General features: G+C 34.9%; 1 protein-coding gene across 1 annotated transcript in view; it reads right to left on the bottom strand.

Moving 5' to 3' along the window:
* Positions 1–16,665, bottom strand: part of LOC125073314 — a 133,402-nt gene that overhangs the window by 41,587 nt on the left and 75,150 nt on the right. The gene's annotated exons all lie outside the window — the stretch shown is intronic.

Here is a 16,665-nt window from a genome sequence, read left to right as displayed (position 1 = left end):
TTGGTGGTGGCTTTGTGCAAGCCGTCTGGGTAGGTAACACCACTCTACAGATATTCTACTGCCAAACAACAGTATTCAGTATTGTTGTGTTCCGGTTTGAAGGATGAGTGAGCCATTGTTACATCTTGGAGGAATGGCGATGTAAGGAATGGTTAATATTTCTAACATCGTCGTTGTCAATGGGCGGTGGTGACCACTTACCATCAGGCAAATATGCTCGTCCGCCAAATTGTACCATAAAGAAAGTTACATTAGAACGTCCTTCCCCAAGACTCAAACTATCGCTATACCAAAACTCATTTTAATCGGTTCCGTGGTTTAAACGTGAAAAGTAACAGACAGAGTTACTTTTTTTAGTTAGTTACGTTTAGTTAGTTAGTAGTTAGTTACGCATTTATAATATTATTAAGGATTTCGTTGTAAATAAACATTCCAATATTATTTTCCGACTGTCCTGAAATTGGTCTTTAAAAAACAAAATAAACTTCATTTTTATATTTAAACATCGATCCGCATTGAAATAGCATTACATTCATACAAAAGTGATAAATAACGTAACTTAATTGCCCCGTAATCTGATATCAAGAGTCAGTTCTATTAACAATAAGAGTAAATCTTTAATAACAGGAATACAGTTATAAAACAACAAAGCCCAGTTGCCTCTGTCCACTGGGTTTTATACATAGTCCCGTTTGTTCCTGTTAATACGTGACTGCTCATTTAACCTCTATTAGCTTAGGAATAAGAATCAAATTACCGTAAATGTTTCACGTGCCTAATTTATAACAAACTCTCAACTGTTCTAGATATCATTTCGAAGCTCCGTCTATATTTTAAGGACATAATATACAATGTATATGTTGCTGTAAAAGCTCGAACTAAGTTAAATCTTAAGATTTTCCAGTAAAACCTAAGATTTATCGACATGAGTTTTACCATTCCAACCTAACCTAACCTAACATGTAAATCCTAAGATTTACCAAGTGAATGATGGTAAAAGTTCGAATCCCAAAGTTTTATGGACATTTACCATTCATAATCGGTAAATCTTAGATTTTACTGGAAAATCGAAGAGTGGACTTAGTATTCATTGATTTCTAGGCAGGATGTATAAAAATATAATCGTCCTTTACTGTCATACTCTGTTATTAAGATGGTGGAAAAGAGAAAAATATACTTTCCGAACCGGTGCTAGCTTTACAATTAATTCAACACTATGATTCAAAAGTGCTTCTACTTGAATAAAGTATATTTTGATTTTGATATAAGTACATTTATTTAACACCCGCCAGCCTATTGGATAGCACACGCGTTTATTAACCCGAACCCAAGTGTTCCCACTGAGCTATTTCGAGTCCGTAAGTAAATACAAGTATTTATTTTATTTATACACAGCAATGAATAATAAAAACTTAAAACGATTTGTTTTCGACGACAATTTTAAAACATTTATAATTGATTGCAAGTGAAGTCACAGCATACTAACATAAAACATAATTCTTCCCTTGTTTTTTTTTTTTTATTGAACGACTAGTACAAGTTTTAAGCGCGGCTCGTAGGTATCATTGCAACATGGCGAGTTATGAACGCATCTACAACCGATTCTGGTCGATGCACTTGTTGGCAGATTGTTGCTATTGATTTAAAGTAACTTGATGTGTCAATTTATTTAATTTCAGCGGGATTTTTTTTAGTAAAGAAAAAGTATTAAATTACTATGAATATCTACAGTATCTATATTTAATATGTATATTTGAGTCCTTGATGTCAATTGATTATTATTATGTAAATAAATATAAAGCTGGGGAGATATAAGAAGAAAAGTTAAAAAGAACATAATCTACTTTAGTTAAGATTTGAATTGAGAAAACTTCATTTAAGAAGTACCTTGTAATTTTAATGTTTAAATTTAACAGTCAGCCACATATCATAGTTTTTTCCATCATACTATTCTATTTATCATCTTAATAAGTAATAAAAACCATGCCATATTTAGCAGTAATATATTTTAGATCTATGTAAAATAAAGACGGCTTGTATAGTTTGATTCAATTGTTGTTATCGTGAGGCCGCTAGCGAATAGCCGGTTCGATGCCCGGGAGATATCGCGTCTTTGATCAGACGAATGAGCGAGGTATTTTTTGTTTGATTTATTTCGTATCGTAAAAAACTTGCGGTGCGGGGAAATCTTATTTAAAGATAAGGATGGTTTCTAAGGGCTTTCGTTATATAATATAAATCGATATTTTTTACTTATAAAAGTTATGTATACACGTTGCGAAATGTATGTCGTCACGATTAAAAGTATTTTTTCTTATAAATGATTAATATGCACGTAAATATATAATGAACGTTATACATATAAAGACATTTTTTTTATAAATAGTCTTTCGTCTAATAAATATTCTGGGACTTGTTAAATAGTTGTACATTTAATATTAGTAATAACTTAAACGTTTTAATGTAGTAACCACTGGGTGTAATTATAAATAAATGGATATTTTTGTATTTTATTAAATAGTATATTATTTTGTAACGGAAATATATAGCTATATGTTTACCTCTTCTATAGAGGTATGTCTTAAATAAAGTTTAGCAAAGATAGCAGAGGTCCTCAAATTTTTGCGTCTCATAGACCACCATATGCCGTGTTTATTAGTTTTCAGTAGATCTTCTGCTATTTACTATCGTTGTACGTGTATTGCCAGTGGGGGGCAAAAGCAAAATTATAAGTGAGCAAGTGCTTAAATAATACGCCTTTTACATCTGACGTAGAGTCAAGTCTTTTTTTCGCTCGCATGAACCCTTTGTAGGTCGTCATCGAATCCGAGGGTATTTGGGTATTGGAGATTTCTTTGGGTATAATGTAATGAACGCAAGTTGCGACCGCAAAATAAAAAAAGGCATACAACCTACGCCTCGAAAGCTCAATAAAATACTATCTACTCAACAAGTCTTTTTTCTCACGTGAGAGAATTGTACTATTGACTCCAAGTCATCGAATCCCGAAAAAACAATCAAAGTATATGAGTATGGAAGTAATAAAGGAGCTGAGATAATGTTCTGCTTTAGAGGCTAGATGGCCGGTTCAATACGACGTGAGGAAACTCTCTTAAGTCGGATGAAAACTGCGCATGTGTTTTCCGTGGTTATATAAGCTTTTTTATATAGTATAGATAGACAGAGGAGCAAATGGCCCAAATGCCTAATGGTACCTCCCCCCAATAAACATTGTCACTAATGCGTTACTAATCTTGGGAGCTAAAATGTTATGTACCTTGTGTCTGTAGTTAGACTGGCTCAAATCGTAACATACATACTAAGTATTGCTGTTTGGTGGTAGGACATCTGGTGAGTAGGTGGTACCTAACCAGATGGGTACAATACTTGCACAACCAGGGTTTTGTGCAAGTATTCAGCTCCTAGATATATACCTTCAAAAATTTTCTCCCAAAGAGAAAACGATTGTTTCTTCTTAAGGTATTTGCCTCTTGACTTTTTACTTGAAATTATAAAAAAGCCAGCTTATCCGTGCGTCGTATAAATGCCGCTTATCCTGTTTCTACATTCGAGATAGACATGGAAACAGCTGAATAAATTCAATGTGTTTTTTTATTCGTACTTTAAAAGGTAGATTTCATTGAACAGCATCCTTATCTATTCAAACATGGTAATCCCTTTATATTTGTGATCGGCGGATATCGATAACATTATATGGGTAATGGCTTTAATGGTTGACTTTTTTGAATTCAGAGACGGACGATTTAGTGTACATATCGATAGCCCTGATGCATAAACCTTGAGGACTCGCCAAGTGCATTCGCGTGTAGTTTGTTTACGAGAATTCGCTGGTCAGCAAGCATTGTAATATTGACGGCATTTCGTCGACTAGGGTCAATTTCAAACACAGGAGATATAATAATGACACTAGTACGTGCGCAAGCGAAGATTCTCTATTCTTTTGTTCTGACATTCTAATGACTACAATTTGACACGAAAAGGGAGAGACGCAGAGAGAGCAGTACCAAAGTTTTAGGCGTTTTCTGAGGAACATTAATGTAAAACTGCTTTTAACACTGTGTTACTACTGAGTTTATCGATATAAGAAGTTACAACAATTTTAATTTGCCCGACTCATTTGAACAGACAGACGACTAACGAGGTTAATAGTGAGTGTATGCTTTACAGCACTGTTCTAACCGGAGCATTATACACAACGGACATATTAGAAGCGATTAAAGCGACGAACTTTTGTGATCATCAGTTATATTGAAGAATAGGAAAGGCAGGTCAGAAAGCAAATATTCCTTCTAATATAACATCGCTTAGATATTGGCACAGTGATGGGGTTCTAGATGGGGTTCCAGCCCAGACAGAACTAATATAATAATATGGTCTACCTAAATAATCGGTTCATTAAGTCAAAAATATATTACATATATTATACTGCGTTAAGTGTTCTTCGAAAAATTCGGTGACTTTTCTTAAATTTTCCTATTAAAATGCAAGTAGAATTATTATTATAAGCTTTGTTGTCTATTGAAAATCTTATCTAGCGCTCAAGTTTTTAACCTTCTTAGCAATAAACAGTGACGTCACAATTCCGGTCACAAGGTCCGGAACGGATATGCTCTGATTGATGCGACTTTGCCCCAGTGTCGGTAAGTGAAATAGCTGAGTATCAAAATAATTTAAATATAATATGGCTTTACTGTAAAAAATATTCTTCGATATTCTTCTGTCTATCTTTCATGACTAGGCTGGTAAGGCTTCGACCGTCTGGGTAGGTACCACCCACTCAAGACTTAGTGTTGTCGTGTTCCGGTTTGAAGGGTGTGTGAGCCAGTGTGACTACAGGCTCAGAGAAATGGTAGTTTTTGTTAATAAGATATTTTTCACTTTCAATGATATTTGAATCCACAATCTCATAATCCGCAGCCTTTTAAGCTAGCCACTAAACCAACGAACTAGTTTGAAAGAAATTCTAATATTGCAGTACTCAGCGCTGTAATGCCGTATATACTGTTACTTCCTCAGAAATGAGCTGAAAACTTGGCATAAAAGGCATTAGGCACCGTACATGGGAAGTGCGATCTAGGTAAGTGGCTCTGACCCTTGTGCCTGTAACTACACTGGCTCAGTTATTCGAAGGGAATTCTGAAATTACTTGACGTTTTATTAGTTTGCAAGCATGTATATAGTTCGTATGATGATATATTATATGCTAATAAACGACACTAGTCTTCTTTTTTTTAAAGTATTGAGATGATCGATAAATTTAATCGACAAAACTTTGAGCGACTTTTTAACAGACATTAAGTTATAAAAATTAAGCACCTTTTGGATATTTGGTGCCCTCGATCTTTGAGGAACATGTTTAATATTTCAATGCGGGTTGATAAATTTCTTATTGAAACATATCGAATAAGTTCTTTTTTTCCCTTCGATTACTTCGATAAATACAAATTAAATGAAATAACAATAGCTTGAACCAGAGCCCTACGGCGATGATTTAATTATGTGATGTGATTAATCTCCGCTCTTTCTCTCCTCCGTGGTCCAGTAGTGTGTACACCGGTTTTCATGGGTACGTCACTCCGAGGACCCGGGTTCGATTCCCGGCCGAGTCGATGTAGAAAAAGTTCATTAGTTTTCTATGTTGTCTTGGGTCTGGGTGTTTGTGGTACCGTCGTTACTTCTAATTTGCCATATCACAAAGGCTTTAGCTACCTACATTGATATCAGAATAATGTATGTGATGTTGTCCAATATTTATTTATTTATTTAATAAGAGCAGTCTCATCGGTTGTATTCGCCTGTAATGTTACAATAAAAATTACATTTTGAGCATTCACTTGTAGTATTTTTTACAATGTCGGACAAATTGTATTATTACAGATAGAGCACTTTAACGCCCAGTTCTTCTCTGAGTGAGAATTAAGTAATGCTCGAATCTGAACTGTTATAATACACGCAAATGATGAGAGCCCTTAGGTGCATAAACAAATAAATAATACTAGTAATTATTACAAGTGCTATGTAATTATAGCAATTATATTTTCCAACTTCCTAATGGCGATAATTTTAGTACCCATCGTGTTCAAACTATGAATGATTTAGGGTTTAACTTCTAGATTATTATAATATCTAATATATCGAATGGTTAAGGTTATTGGTCATCTGGCACGCTTGTATTTATTTCCTTCGTGGAAATAAGTGACTGGATGATTACGAGGAACGATAGTATATGTTTATTATATATAAATACATTGACAAAGGTAAATAATCCAAAACCTTCTCCATTTTTAAAAGAACTTTTTTAATTTTTTGGTAACTATTGGGCAGATTTGAAAAGTATATGTTCTAAAGACGAAAATTTAGATCAATGGGCGGATGTAGTTTATGAAACTGAGACGGCGGCTTAAGCATTCAAATTATGAATTTAATATTACTGTAAAATTTAGATATGAATTTAATTTACCCGCCCCGGGAATAAAAACTTGGGTAGGTTTATAAAGCACCCATTAGCACAGCGAGGTTCACGAGCCTCATGTTTAATTAACGATCGGTTATAATATTACTGTAAACGCGTACCAGCTACTCTTTAATGTCAGAATTACATAAATGTTTACTATCGTAATAAAAATTTTACACTTATCAAGCGTCTGACGTAATCAAACCTGGACTTAAGGATGTATTTACGTCAGGAGAAATATTCTAATCCTCGAATCTGCGCCGTCTGTGAAAAATAACTAGTGTTACTCAATCTTGTGATTGTATTTTCTATGGTATTTTTAGGCGGACTTGATGGTAAGTGGTCACCGTCCACAGACATTAGCGCTGTAAGAAATATTAAAAACTCCTTACATCGCTAATGCGCCACTAAAATGAAGTTTGGGAGGTAAAATGTTATCACCCTTGGGTCTGTAGTAAAGTTGAACAAGGTTGAACGAATAAGTTGATGATCAGCAACATTACCTGGTGGCGAGTTGCATCAAAGCGGTTTGCATTAAAAACACACGTATAAGACACTTTCCTAGTAATCGGTCAGAGTCTCAACCAAATCTGTCTAGTTTAGGAGTTCGTGACATTGATATACAAGCTCACTGAAAAATTATACAAATGTCATTGAGATTTTTTCCCATAAATTATATGATTCGAACTTTTAAATTAATTTATTTCCTTAAAACAAAACAGACAGATGATGACGTAGACCAGCCAAGTGCACAGGACGTATTACAGTGCACAAGTGTACGCAAACACAGGTGCACTCTCTCCCCCCTCACTCTAATAGTCCGATGGGACTGCAAATCAAGCACGACTGGAAAGAGTTCAGGCGAATACCCAATGGCTTTTCGTGCTCTCCGAGGACTGACTTCGGGTTGTTAGCACTCTCTTCCCCCTCACTCTAATAGTCCGAAGGGACTGCAAATCCAGCACGACCGGAAAGAGTTCCGGTGAACGGCTTTTCGGGCTTTCCAAGGCCTGACTTCGGGTTATTACTGAGAATGTTTCAATAAAAAAACCCAATAACATTTTATCGGTTGAACCAGAACCTGGTGATCAGTAACCTTATATAGCCAATAGACCAACGATAGGTATATACGTAACCTTTAGTAATATAATTAACTAAATAATGAAAACATTGCAATTACACATTATAAGTATATTAATGTTTTAATAGACATAATTCAGTTTGTTGATTTTACTTCCGATAGGAGATTTGCTTCGTGGTTATTCGGGTCGCGTAATGCGTGTTCACAACAATTATATTTATTCATACTATATCTAGATATATAAAAATCTAACGCGGTTTTGTATGTTAGTAAATTTTTTCACTACTAGCTGATTTCTACGATACTTATTTTCCTTGTAAATAACTTATATGCGTATTAGTTTCCACCCGCGGGTAGACCTACGTGTGGTGGAAAGGGGTCAGGTGGTAGATACCGTATGGCCGTTTCATGATAATCGATAGACTAGTTAAGACGTGTTAGCGTAACTATAAATAAATAATAATAATAAATAAATATTGGACAACATCACATACATTACTCTGATCCCAATGTAAGTAGCTAAAGCACTTGTGTTATGGAAATCAGAAGTAACGACGGTACCACAAACACCCAGACCCAAGACAACATAGAAAACTAATGATTTTTTCTACATCGACTCGGCCGGGAATCGAACCCGGGACCTCGGAGTGGCGTACCCATGAAAACCGGTGTACACACTACTCGACCACGGAGGTCGTCAATCAAACAAATTTACATCTACAGAAATCAGGATGGATTCTTTACCAATTCCCAAGCTAGCGTAATATTATATTTCAATACAATAGTTCACTGATTCAGACTGATGAGGTAGACAGACAAACTATATATATATTTTAATGCTATAGGAGGCAAACGACCAGGAGCCTCACCTGATGGAAAGTGAATACCACCGCCCATGGACATTTGCAACACCGGGGGCTTGCAGGTGCATTGCCGGCGTTTAAGAAATGAGTATATACAGTCTTTTCTTGAAGGTTCCCAAGTCGTATCGAATCAGAAAAACCCCGCGTTAAATGGTTCCATAGAGTGGTTGTGCGACGAAGAAATTGTCTTAAAAATATGTGTATTTTAGGACATCTAGGTGGTGCGGATGAAACTTTGAATAAGAATTTATAAAAAAAAATTATACTATTCAAAAGTCAAGTGTAAAAAATAAACCACCATTTCGGAAGGAAATACCTCAGACTTGACAAGAACCGGCGAAAGAATCTCAGCGGGAATTTTCTTGTTTTTTGCATCTTTTTTTTTTTTAATTACAATCATAATCAAGTACTGATATTTTGTTCGACTCCCAAGCGAAGATTAATCGTAAAATAAGTTAATTAAAGTTGTATTCATTATTTATTATATAGTTATTAGTATGGATGACATTTATGTCCTCTGCGATTTTCATCAATGGTGTCTATTATCAAAAGAGACTACCTGAGTGCACAGGACATATTATAGTTCACAAGTGTGTGCGTTAACACACGCGCACTCTATTTTCATTTTCATAATACAATAGGACGGCAGATACGACCAGAAAGACCAGGCGTAGGACCTTTACGTATTTTTACGGCAGTGTAAAACCTGTCAACTCAACTTACTCGTGATGAATCTATAGCACTGAAGAACTTGCGCAATAATAAAGACATTACAGTCCTCCGAGCAGATAAGGGAAACGCGACCGTTGTGATGGATACGTGTGATTATAACCAGAAAATTTCCGCGATTTTATCGGATGTAAAAACTTATAAAAAAGTAACTAAAGACCCTACCAATAATATTCTTAAAAATACATCCGCGTTAATATCCAAACATCAAGAAAAATTAAATCTGGACAAAAAATCACTCGTGCCTACATGTGCAAAGCCACCTAAACTGTATGGGTTACCTAAGATCCATAAAACTGGTGCTCCGCTGCGTCCTATTGTAAGCCAAATCGATACACCAACATATAGATTGGCTCAACACATAGCAAGGATATTATCACCCCTCCGAGGACACACTGCGGCGTATGTCAAGGATTCTTACCAGTTTGTTGGTGAAATCAAAGACCTTAAATTAACCAACAACGAGACAATGGTTAGTTTTGATGTCCAGTCATTGTTTACATCCTTACCCATACAAGACTGCATCGAAATTGTCAAGAGGAAGCTACAGACACACAACATGCCTATTGAATATGCAGAGCTGTTACATCACTGCCTCACATCTGGTTATTTATTGTGGAATGATGAATTCTATGTACAAGTTGACGGAGTAGCCATGGGTTCCCCAGTATCCCCCGTGGTCGCTGATTTATTCATGGAAGACCTAGAGGAGAGGGCTCTTCGCTCCGGACCAATAACACCTAGGTTTTATAAACGGTACGTAGATGACACTTTCACAATACTACCTAGTGATCTGACATCTGCATTTTTAGTACATCTCAATTCTATAAATAAAAACATTCAATTTACTATGGAATTAGAGGCAAATAATTCTTTAGCTTTCCTTGACATCCTTATTATCAGGAATCCTGACAATACATTAAGTCACACAGTTTATAGGAAACCCACACACACTAATAAATACCTCAATGGTGACTCGCACCACCACCCTAGTCAGTTAGCTACCGTTGGCAAATCTTTGTTTCAGAGAGCCCACCATCTCTGCGATGCTGAACACCTAGAGGACGAGCTACTTCAGGTCAAGCTTGCACTCCACCAGAACAAGCTGCCCGTGCCTCGCCAGCATCGCAGAAGCCGTATCAAGCCACCCACAGTTGAGCGACAACCTGCATTTCTACCATATGTGAAGGGAGTTACAGACAGGATTGGCAATATCTTGAAGCGAGCTTCGATTAAAACCATTTACAAGCCTCATAAGAAAGTGAGCCAGTTCTTGAGACCTATCAAGAGTAATATCCCTTTACAAACTGCGGGAGTATATAAACTCGAATGTGAGTGTGGTTTATCTTACATAGGCCAAACAAAGAGAAGTATCGGTACTAGGGTCAAGGAACATATAGGAGATGTCAAAAATAGGCGTTCTTCAAAGTCTGCAGTCTGTGAACATGCTCTGGATAAACCTAACCATTTTATTCGATTTGATAAACTACAGATCCTCGCTAGAGAACACAGATTCATTCCTAGAATGATACGCGAGGCTATTGAAATTCAAAAACATCCGAACTTCAATAGAGAAGATGGTTGGAGACTTTCTAACACTTGGGATCCACTTATTAAAAATTTAAAATCCCAAATCCAACAGACTGCAAGACCTAAAGATACAGTTAGTGCCTTCTGCGTGCAACCGGAACGCTACTCAAGATACCAATTAAGAAATCGTTGGCGGTAGTTGTAAATAATATTTCTTTTTAATTCGAACAGACAAATGTCACTTTAGTCTGCCCGTGACCACGAACACTGCAAAGTGCTCGAAACGTCGGGATGTTAAAATAAAATAATTAATATACGCGATTAAATCCGTTAAAAAAAACTAGTTTTATTTCAATGGACATAACATCTTAGTTCCCAAGGTTGGTGGGGCATTGGCGATGTAAGAAATGGTGAATATTTCTTATAGAGACATTGACTATGGGCGGTGGTGACCACTTATCATCAGGTGACCCATATGCTCGTTTGCCAACCTATACCATAAAACTAAAATAACCAAACCTTATGCCCGATCTTTGGTTTGAACCCGATCGAAGTCTGTGACTTGTTAACCTACTAGGCCAACATAGCAAGCAATCTCTATAATTAGGCACATATATAACCTTTTTACTGTTCTTCGGATTAAAATATTTTTTTCTAATAACCGTTAATATAATTAATACAGCGGTTCGTGTGTATTACTTTCTAAGATTATGTTAAAGACTGTATAAAAATAGATGGCCTTAACAATTCATTTTTGGTGTTAATTAAAATAGTCTTAAAACTCACTAGAATAATTCTGCTAATTATTGTTTAAAAAAAGAGCCAATGGCCTAGTGGATACATTTCGGCTTTAGAAGATTCGTGAATGTACCGTTTTGTATGCATATAAATAATTTATATTACATATATACTTTATATAGTTATCCGTGGTGTATATATATAACAAGGAAGTCTTAAGCATCATTTACCTCTTCAATGCTAGGAAACTAAGATGTTTTTGTACCTTTTTTTTCGGACATCTGGGTGCTGCGGGTGAAACTTAGAATTTTGACGAGATGTCCGAAGGTGAAATTCTATTACATATACAATAATGAATTTCTAATTAATATAATTCTATATATAAATAATTATTTATAATTTTAAGAGATAGCTCTTTGTCTGATATATGTTCCTTTTTTAATTTTAGTACGTTGACAATTAATTTAAGTTTCTGTTTTTTTTTTTGTAACAACAATACTTGTATTTGTTCGCCTTTGATTTATCAAGGTCCATGTGTAATGATTTACAATAGTAATCATTTAATAGCTAATCTAATTGCGAAGGGAGTATTACGGTTCCCTATAAAAAATTATGTTAATTAAGTTCAGATGTTTCTTCAGTTGGTAAAAATGTTATACATATACGAATAGAGGGCACCAGAACACATGGGAGAGCCATAAGGTAAACTGACCAAGGGCTGAGGGCTGTGATGGGCGCATGTAATATAAGAAACGACGACCATGACCACGCAACGATGAAGAAAAAAAATGGCGGTGGTAATAGGCGTTTATGGCAATTAATTTTTAAATAAAATTTCCATAATTTCATTATGACCATCAAAATTTAGCTCACCTCGCTTAAATCTGTTTCATGATGCAATTAACGTACCTGAAACATTAATTTATACCATTAGAAAAAAAAAATTAAATTATTTAAAAACTTTGAGATTATTTTTGTTTGAATTTATAAGTGGATGTGGATTTGAATACGTTTATTAAAATCTATTCTATTCATAGACCCTCATTGAGAGTGAGGGAATTGTGTTAAGAGTTTGATGGGAAATACCGCTGGCTCTTCTAACTCTTCTAACGTGGTAACAAATACCACTTTAAAGAACTCTTCTATATCTGAAACACAAGAATATTCGACGAAAGAAAAACGTGATTCTTTTTTACCGCCAATATTTTATTTCGTTTAAAAAAAAAAAAAAAAAACAAAATATTCTTTATTCAGTGGTAATAAAAGCACTTTTGAATCGTCATGTTAGTGTTTGAATTAGATGTAAAACTACGACCGGTTCGGAAAGCAGATTCTACCGAGAAAAACTGGTAAGAAACTAAGTAGTTATTCTTAACCACCATATTTACTACAGTTACGAGATTATATTTTTTTTTTTAGCATTAGTAGCCTGTAAATTTTCCCACTGCTGGGCTAAAGGCCTCCTCTCCCTTTGAGGAGAAGGTTTGGAGCATATTCCACCACGCTGCTCCAATGCGGGTTGGCGGAATACACATGTGGCAGAATTTCGTTGAAATTAGACACATACAGGTTTCCTCACGATGTTTTCCTTCACCGCCGAGCACGAGATGAATTATAAACACAAATTAAGCACATGAAAATTCAGTGGTGCCTGCCTGGGTTTGAACCCGAAATTATCGGTTAAGATGCACGCGTTCTAACCACTGGGCCATCTCGGCTCTTTATTACGAGATTATATCTCTAGTGAAAATTCGATTTGCCAGCGAAACTATCGTTAACGATGTTTCAATTACCAATAAAACGTATAAAATTTCAATAGATTATAATCTTCCGAAAAATTGTAAGCAGTATTAATATTACAGTGCACAATCTTTCGATAAACAAATTTTATTTAATCATTGAACTGACTATATTTTCAAGAAACAAAAGTACCTGAGCACAAAATATTCGTCGAACGTAGTAACCTCTTTTTCCACTGTCAACCAAAACAAAAACCAACCAAGGGATAGTGCGTTTAAGATACGAGACTAATTCAAACAACAATTAGCAATTAACATAGAATGGTGACAGCTCTTACTCGTTGCCTCAGCGGTATGCGCTGATTGCGAAATGTATTCTCCTGTTGTATGCGACCCTAGTACATGAAATTGGAAAGCAGTTATTTTTTTTTACTTTTATTATTTTTTTTATTTACTTAGCAGCCCTTTTTTAATAACATACCGAATATATAAATTTATATTATAAAATCACTATGTAGTAGATTTAAAAATAAAATTAATTAATTTCCTCACGATATAGTACACAGTTAGTAGTAGACATATATGCCAAATCGTTTTAAAGAGTCGCTACTTAACATTGGTTGGCGTTAAATTATTTTTCTTAATGGTTCCACTTACAACCAAATGCATCAGTCACTCATGACTTCGAAAAATGAAATAAAAACAGCCATTATATTTACAGCCATAAGTAAGCTTATCAAGGATAGTATTGCATTTAACAAATACGATAAATCACACGTGACAATCTTGCTTGTTAGCGGAGAAAGCCTCCGTCAAACTATAAGCGAGGAAAGAAACGAGTTATATGAATTTCAGATACAATAACGGACGCAAGTAGATCGTGTTCTATTTGCTTGAATTCATTTATTCATATAAAATAAAGCCTCCGCATGAGACAAATTCAACATTTCATACCAGGAAAAGTTTACAAAATATGAATAAAAATTAAATTATAAAAAATTTAAGTTACAATATTTTTCCTCTAAGCAATTAAATCAACACAGAATGTTAACTACGGTACAACTATGTGAAAATATCGAAACTCACTGCAGAACACGATAGTGAAATATCCGAAAGTTAAATGCGACATTGAATGTAATAATTATAGCATTTACACGCATTCAAATAGTGAATAATCGTAAATCGGTTTTCATTCAAGAATGAGTTGCGAAGTGAGTTCTTACAGAACAGCATCTATATGTTAGTATCGTTCTACAGTCAAGGAGAATTAATTTGATAAAGTCATAAGTCAGCTGTCTCTGCTAACTCTAAGACGGCAACAAATAGCAACAGAAAATAGGTCAGTCACAGAGTAAGAAAATTTCTTAGATGCTATATCAGACCCCAAGTATTACTTCTGTTAGTTTACAGTAATGTTTATTGACGTCACTACTTACTTTATAGTTCATTTGTTTGCAGGGAATTGTGAATCCGTCTGTGTTGTTACCATACATATTCTACCACCGAACAGCAATACTTACCAGTCTTGGGTTCCGATTTTAATCAGGTTTCATATATGCCAATTTTCCTACCTATGGTAGGGGTTTAAGTTACGTATTACAATTCAACTAATTTAATTTTTCAATCGCAATAGAATACGCAGCTGTAACCAACGAGGTATAGAATCCTGACATTAGCCGGCAGTTGGCGAGCATAAACCATTCCATCAACCGGCAACCATATCATTCGAATGAATGACTTTTCGCCTATTACGAGCTATTACATCGCAGGATACCTGCCTCTATTTCACGTAACGACAACGTAACCTCTGATCCGTACTCCTAGTTTTTACTAGTTGTGCAATAATCGAAGTGTAATCGAATAATGTAGCATCGAGAACCTGTTTTATCGAGTCCGAATAACCGATGATTTACGAACCCTATTGGACGCGGTATTACGAATACGAGATAATTTCGAATTATTTTCTCGATAGTAATTTATTCGATTCTGTAGTAGCTGTTGCATTTATCTTGCTTAGAATTCCTGAATTCAAATGTAAGTTACTTACTGAATAATTTATCATTGTTATTTCTAGACAATTTATGTTTTAGGTGACAAAATTTTATGTTATATTATTGAAATATTGTTTTGAAGACAAATTTGTGTCTCTTGCATAGCATTTCAGACTGGATGGCAAATATTAGGTATTTATTACAAAAATTATGACAATTTAAATGCATGGAAAACACCTTTTAATGTTGTCAATAATATTACATACTGCTTATCCAAGGTTATATCAACCTCTACATTAAATACATCGCGGACACGAGCTCCTTGAAACTGGGTCAACATGTACATATTTTCTCTACATGCACATGCTTGTAATTTACATAAATTAAATTCAATAAGTTCCCCAAGGGAAGCTTTGTTTTTAAAAGCAACAATTTATAACCCTTGAGAATTACTCATTGTTTTGTTACAAGAAAATTATGTCCACATTCAATAAATATATGTCGACAGACTCGGTGGTCAGCTTATAAGGCTGCCGATGCTGAGGTCCTGGGTTCAAACACTATTATAAGGCTTTTTCTATCAAGCAAGTTTTATATCGGGTTATGTGTGTGAGGGAATAGCGAAAGCACTTAAATATCAGTACATTCATTGTACACTGTAAAAATTCCTGCGCAGTTAGTTTAGGCTTGTTTGGAAATGGTCGCTATAGCCGGAAACAGTTATAAGAAGATCATCATATGTTTAAATACTTATATTTTATAATATACATTATCAGATGTGCAAATTGGTAAGCCGCTTATGAGATATATATCACAGATAGTCACTGGTACTTTTCTTACATCTTCATGGCAAGTTATAATATTGTTAACATTTCATACTTTTTAATTATCTATCGCAGGTACACTCTCAATTTAGAGCTATTGTCAGTCGACCTCAGGTACTCATTATGGATGACCTAGTAATAACATTGGGCTTGAATAATTATCCTCTAGTTTACTATTTATAAGTTTAACATACACGAAATTAACATTGAAATATATTACGAGTAAAATATTTGAATACTTTCTATATTTTTATTTTTTCTTTTGAATTATTATTACTTATAACTGTCAATGCTTCTATTTAATTTAATTATTGTTTTAACAAGTACCACATCCATTTTCAATTGTTTCACTCATCGTGGTTCCATGTTCTCGATTAACGGTCTCTGCCACTGGTTTGATAACGTCCTCAGTGGGCCAGGGCGTTGGATTTATAACCAAAACCAATAACCTATACTGACACACATACTCGTATACACTTCCTACTTGCGAATATGCAATGTATTACTTTTAGTTTTTGATAAATTCTCTATACTCTGTGTTAACCTTAAAAAATATTTGCTATTGTCATATTTTTTTATTTTTGCGTAACAATATCTCCTGGTCTTGGCACTAATATTAGTGTATGAACGCTTAATACACTGAAATGTTTAAATAATATTAAAGAAACTCGAAATGGAGCAGGTGAAAGTCAAAA

Source organism: Vanessa atalanta, chromosome 24 (assembly GCF_905147765.1).
Source record: "Vanessa atalanta chromosome 24, ilVanAtal1.2, whole genome shotgun sequence".
Classification (NCBI taxonomy): domain Eukaryota; kingdom Metazoa; phylum Arthropoda; class Insecta; order Lepidoptera; family Nymphalidae; genus Vanessa; species Vanessa atalanta.
Note: the sequence above shows the minus strand (reverse complement) of the source record. Positions and strands in the feature narration are given on the sequence as shown.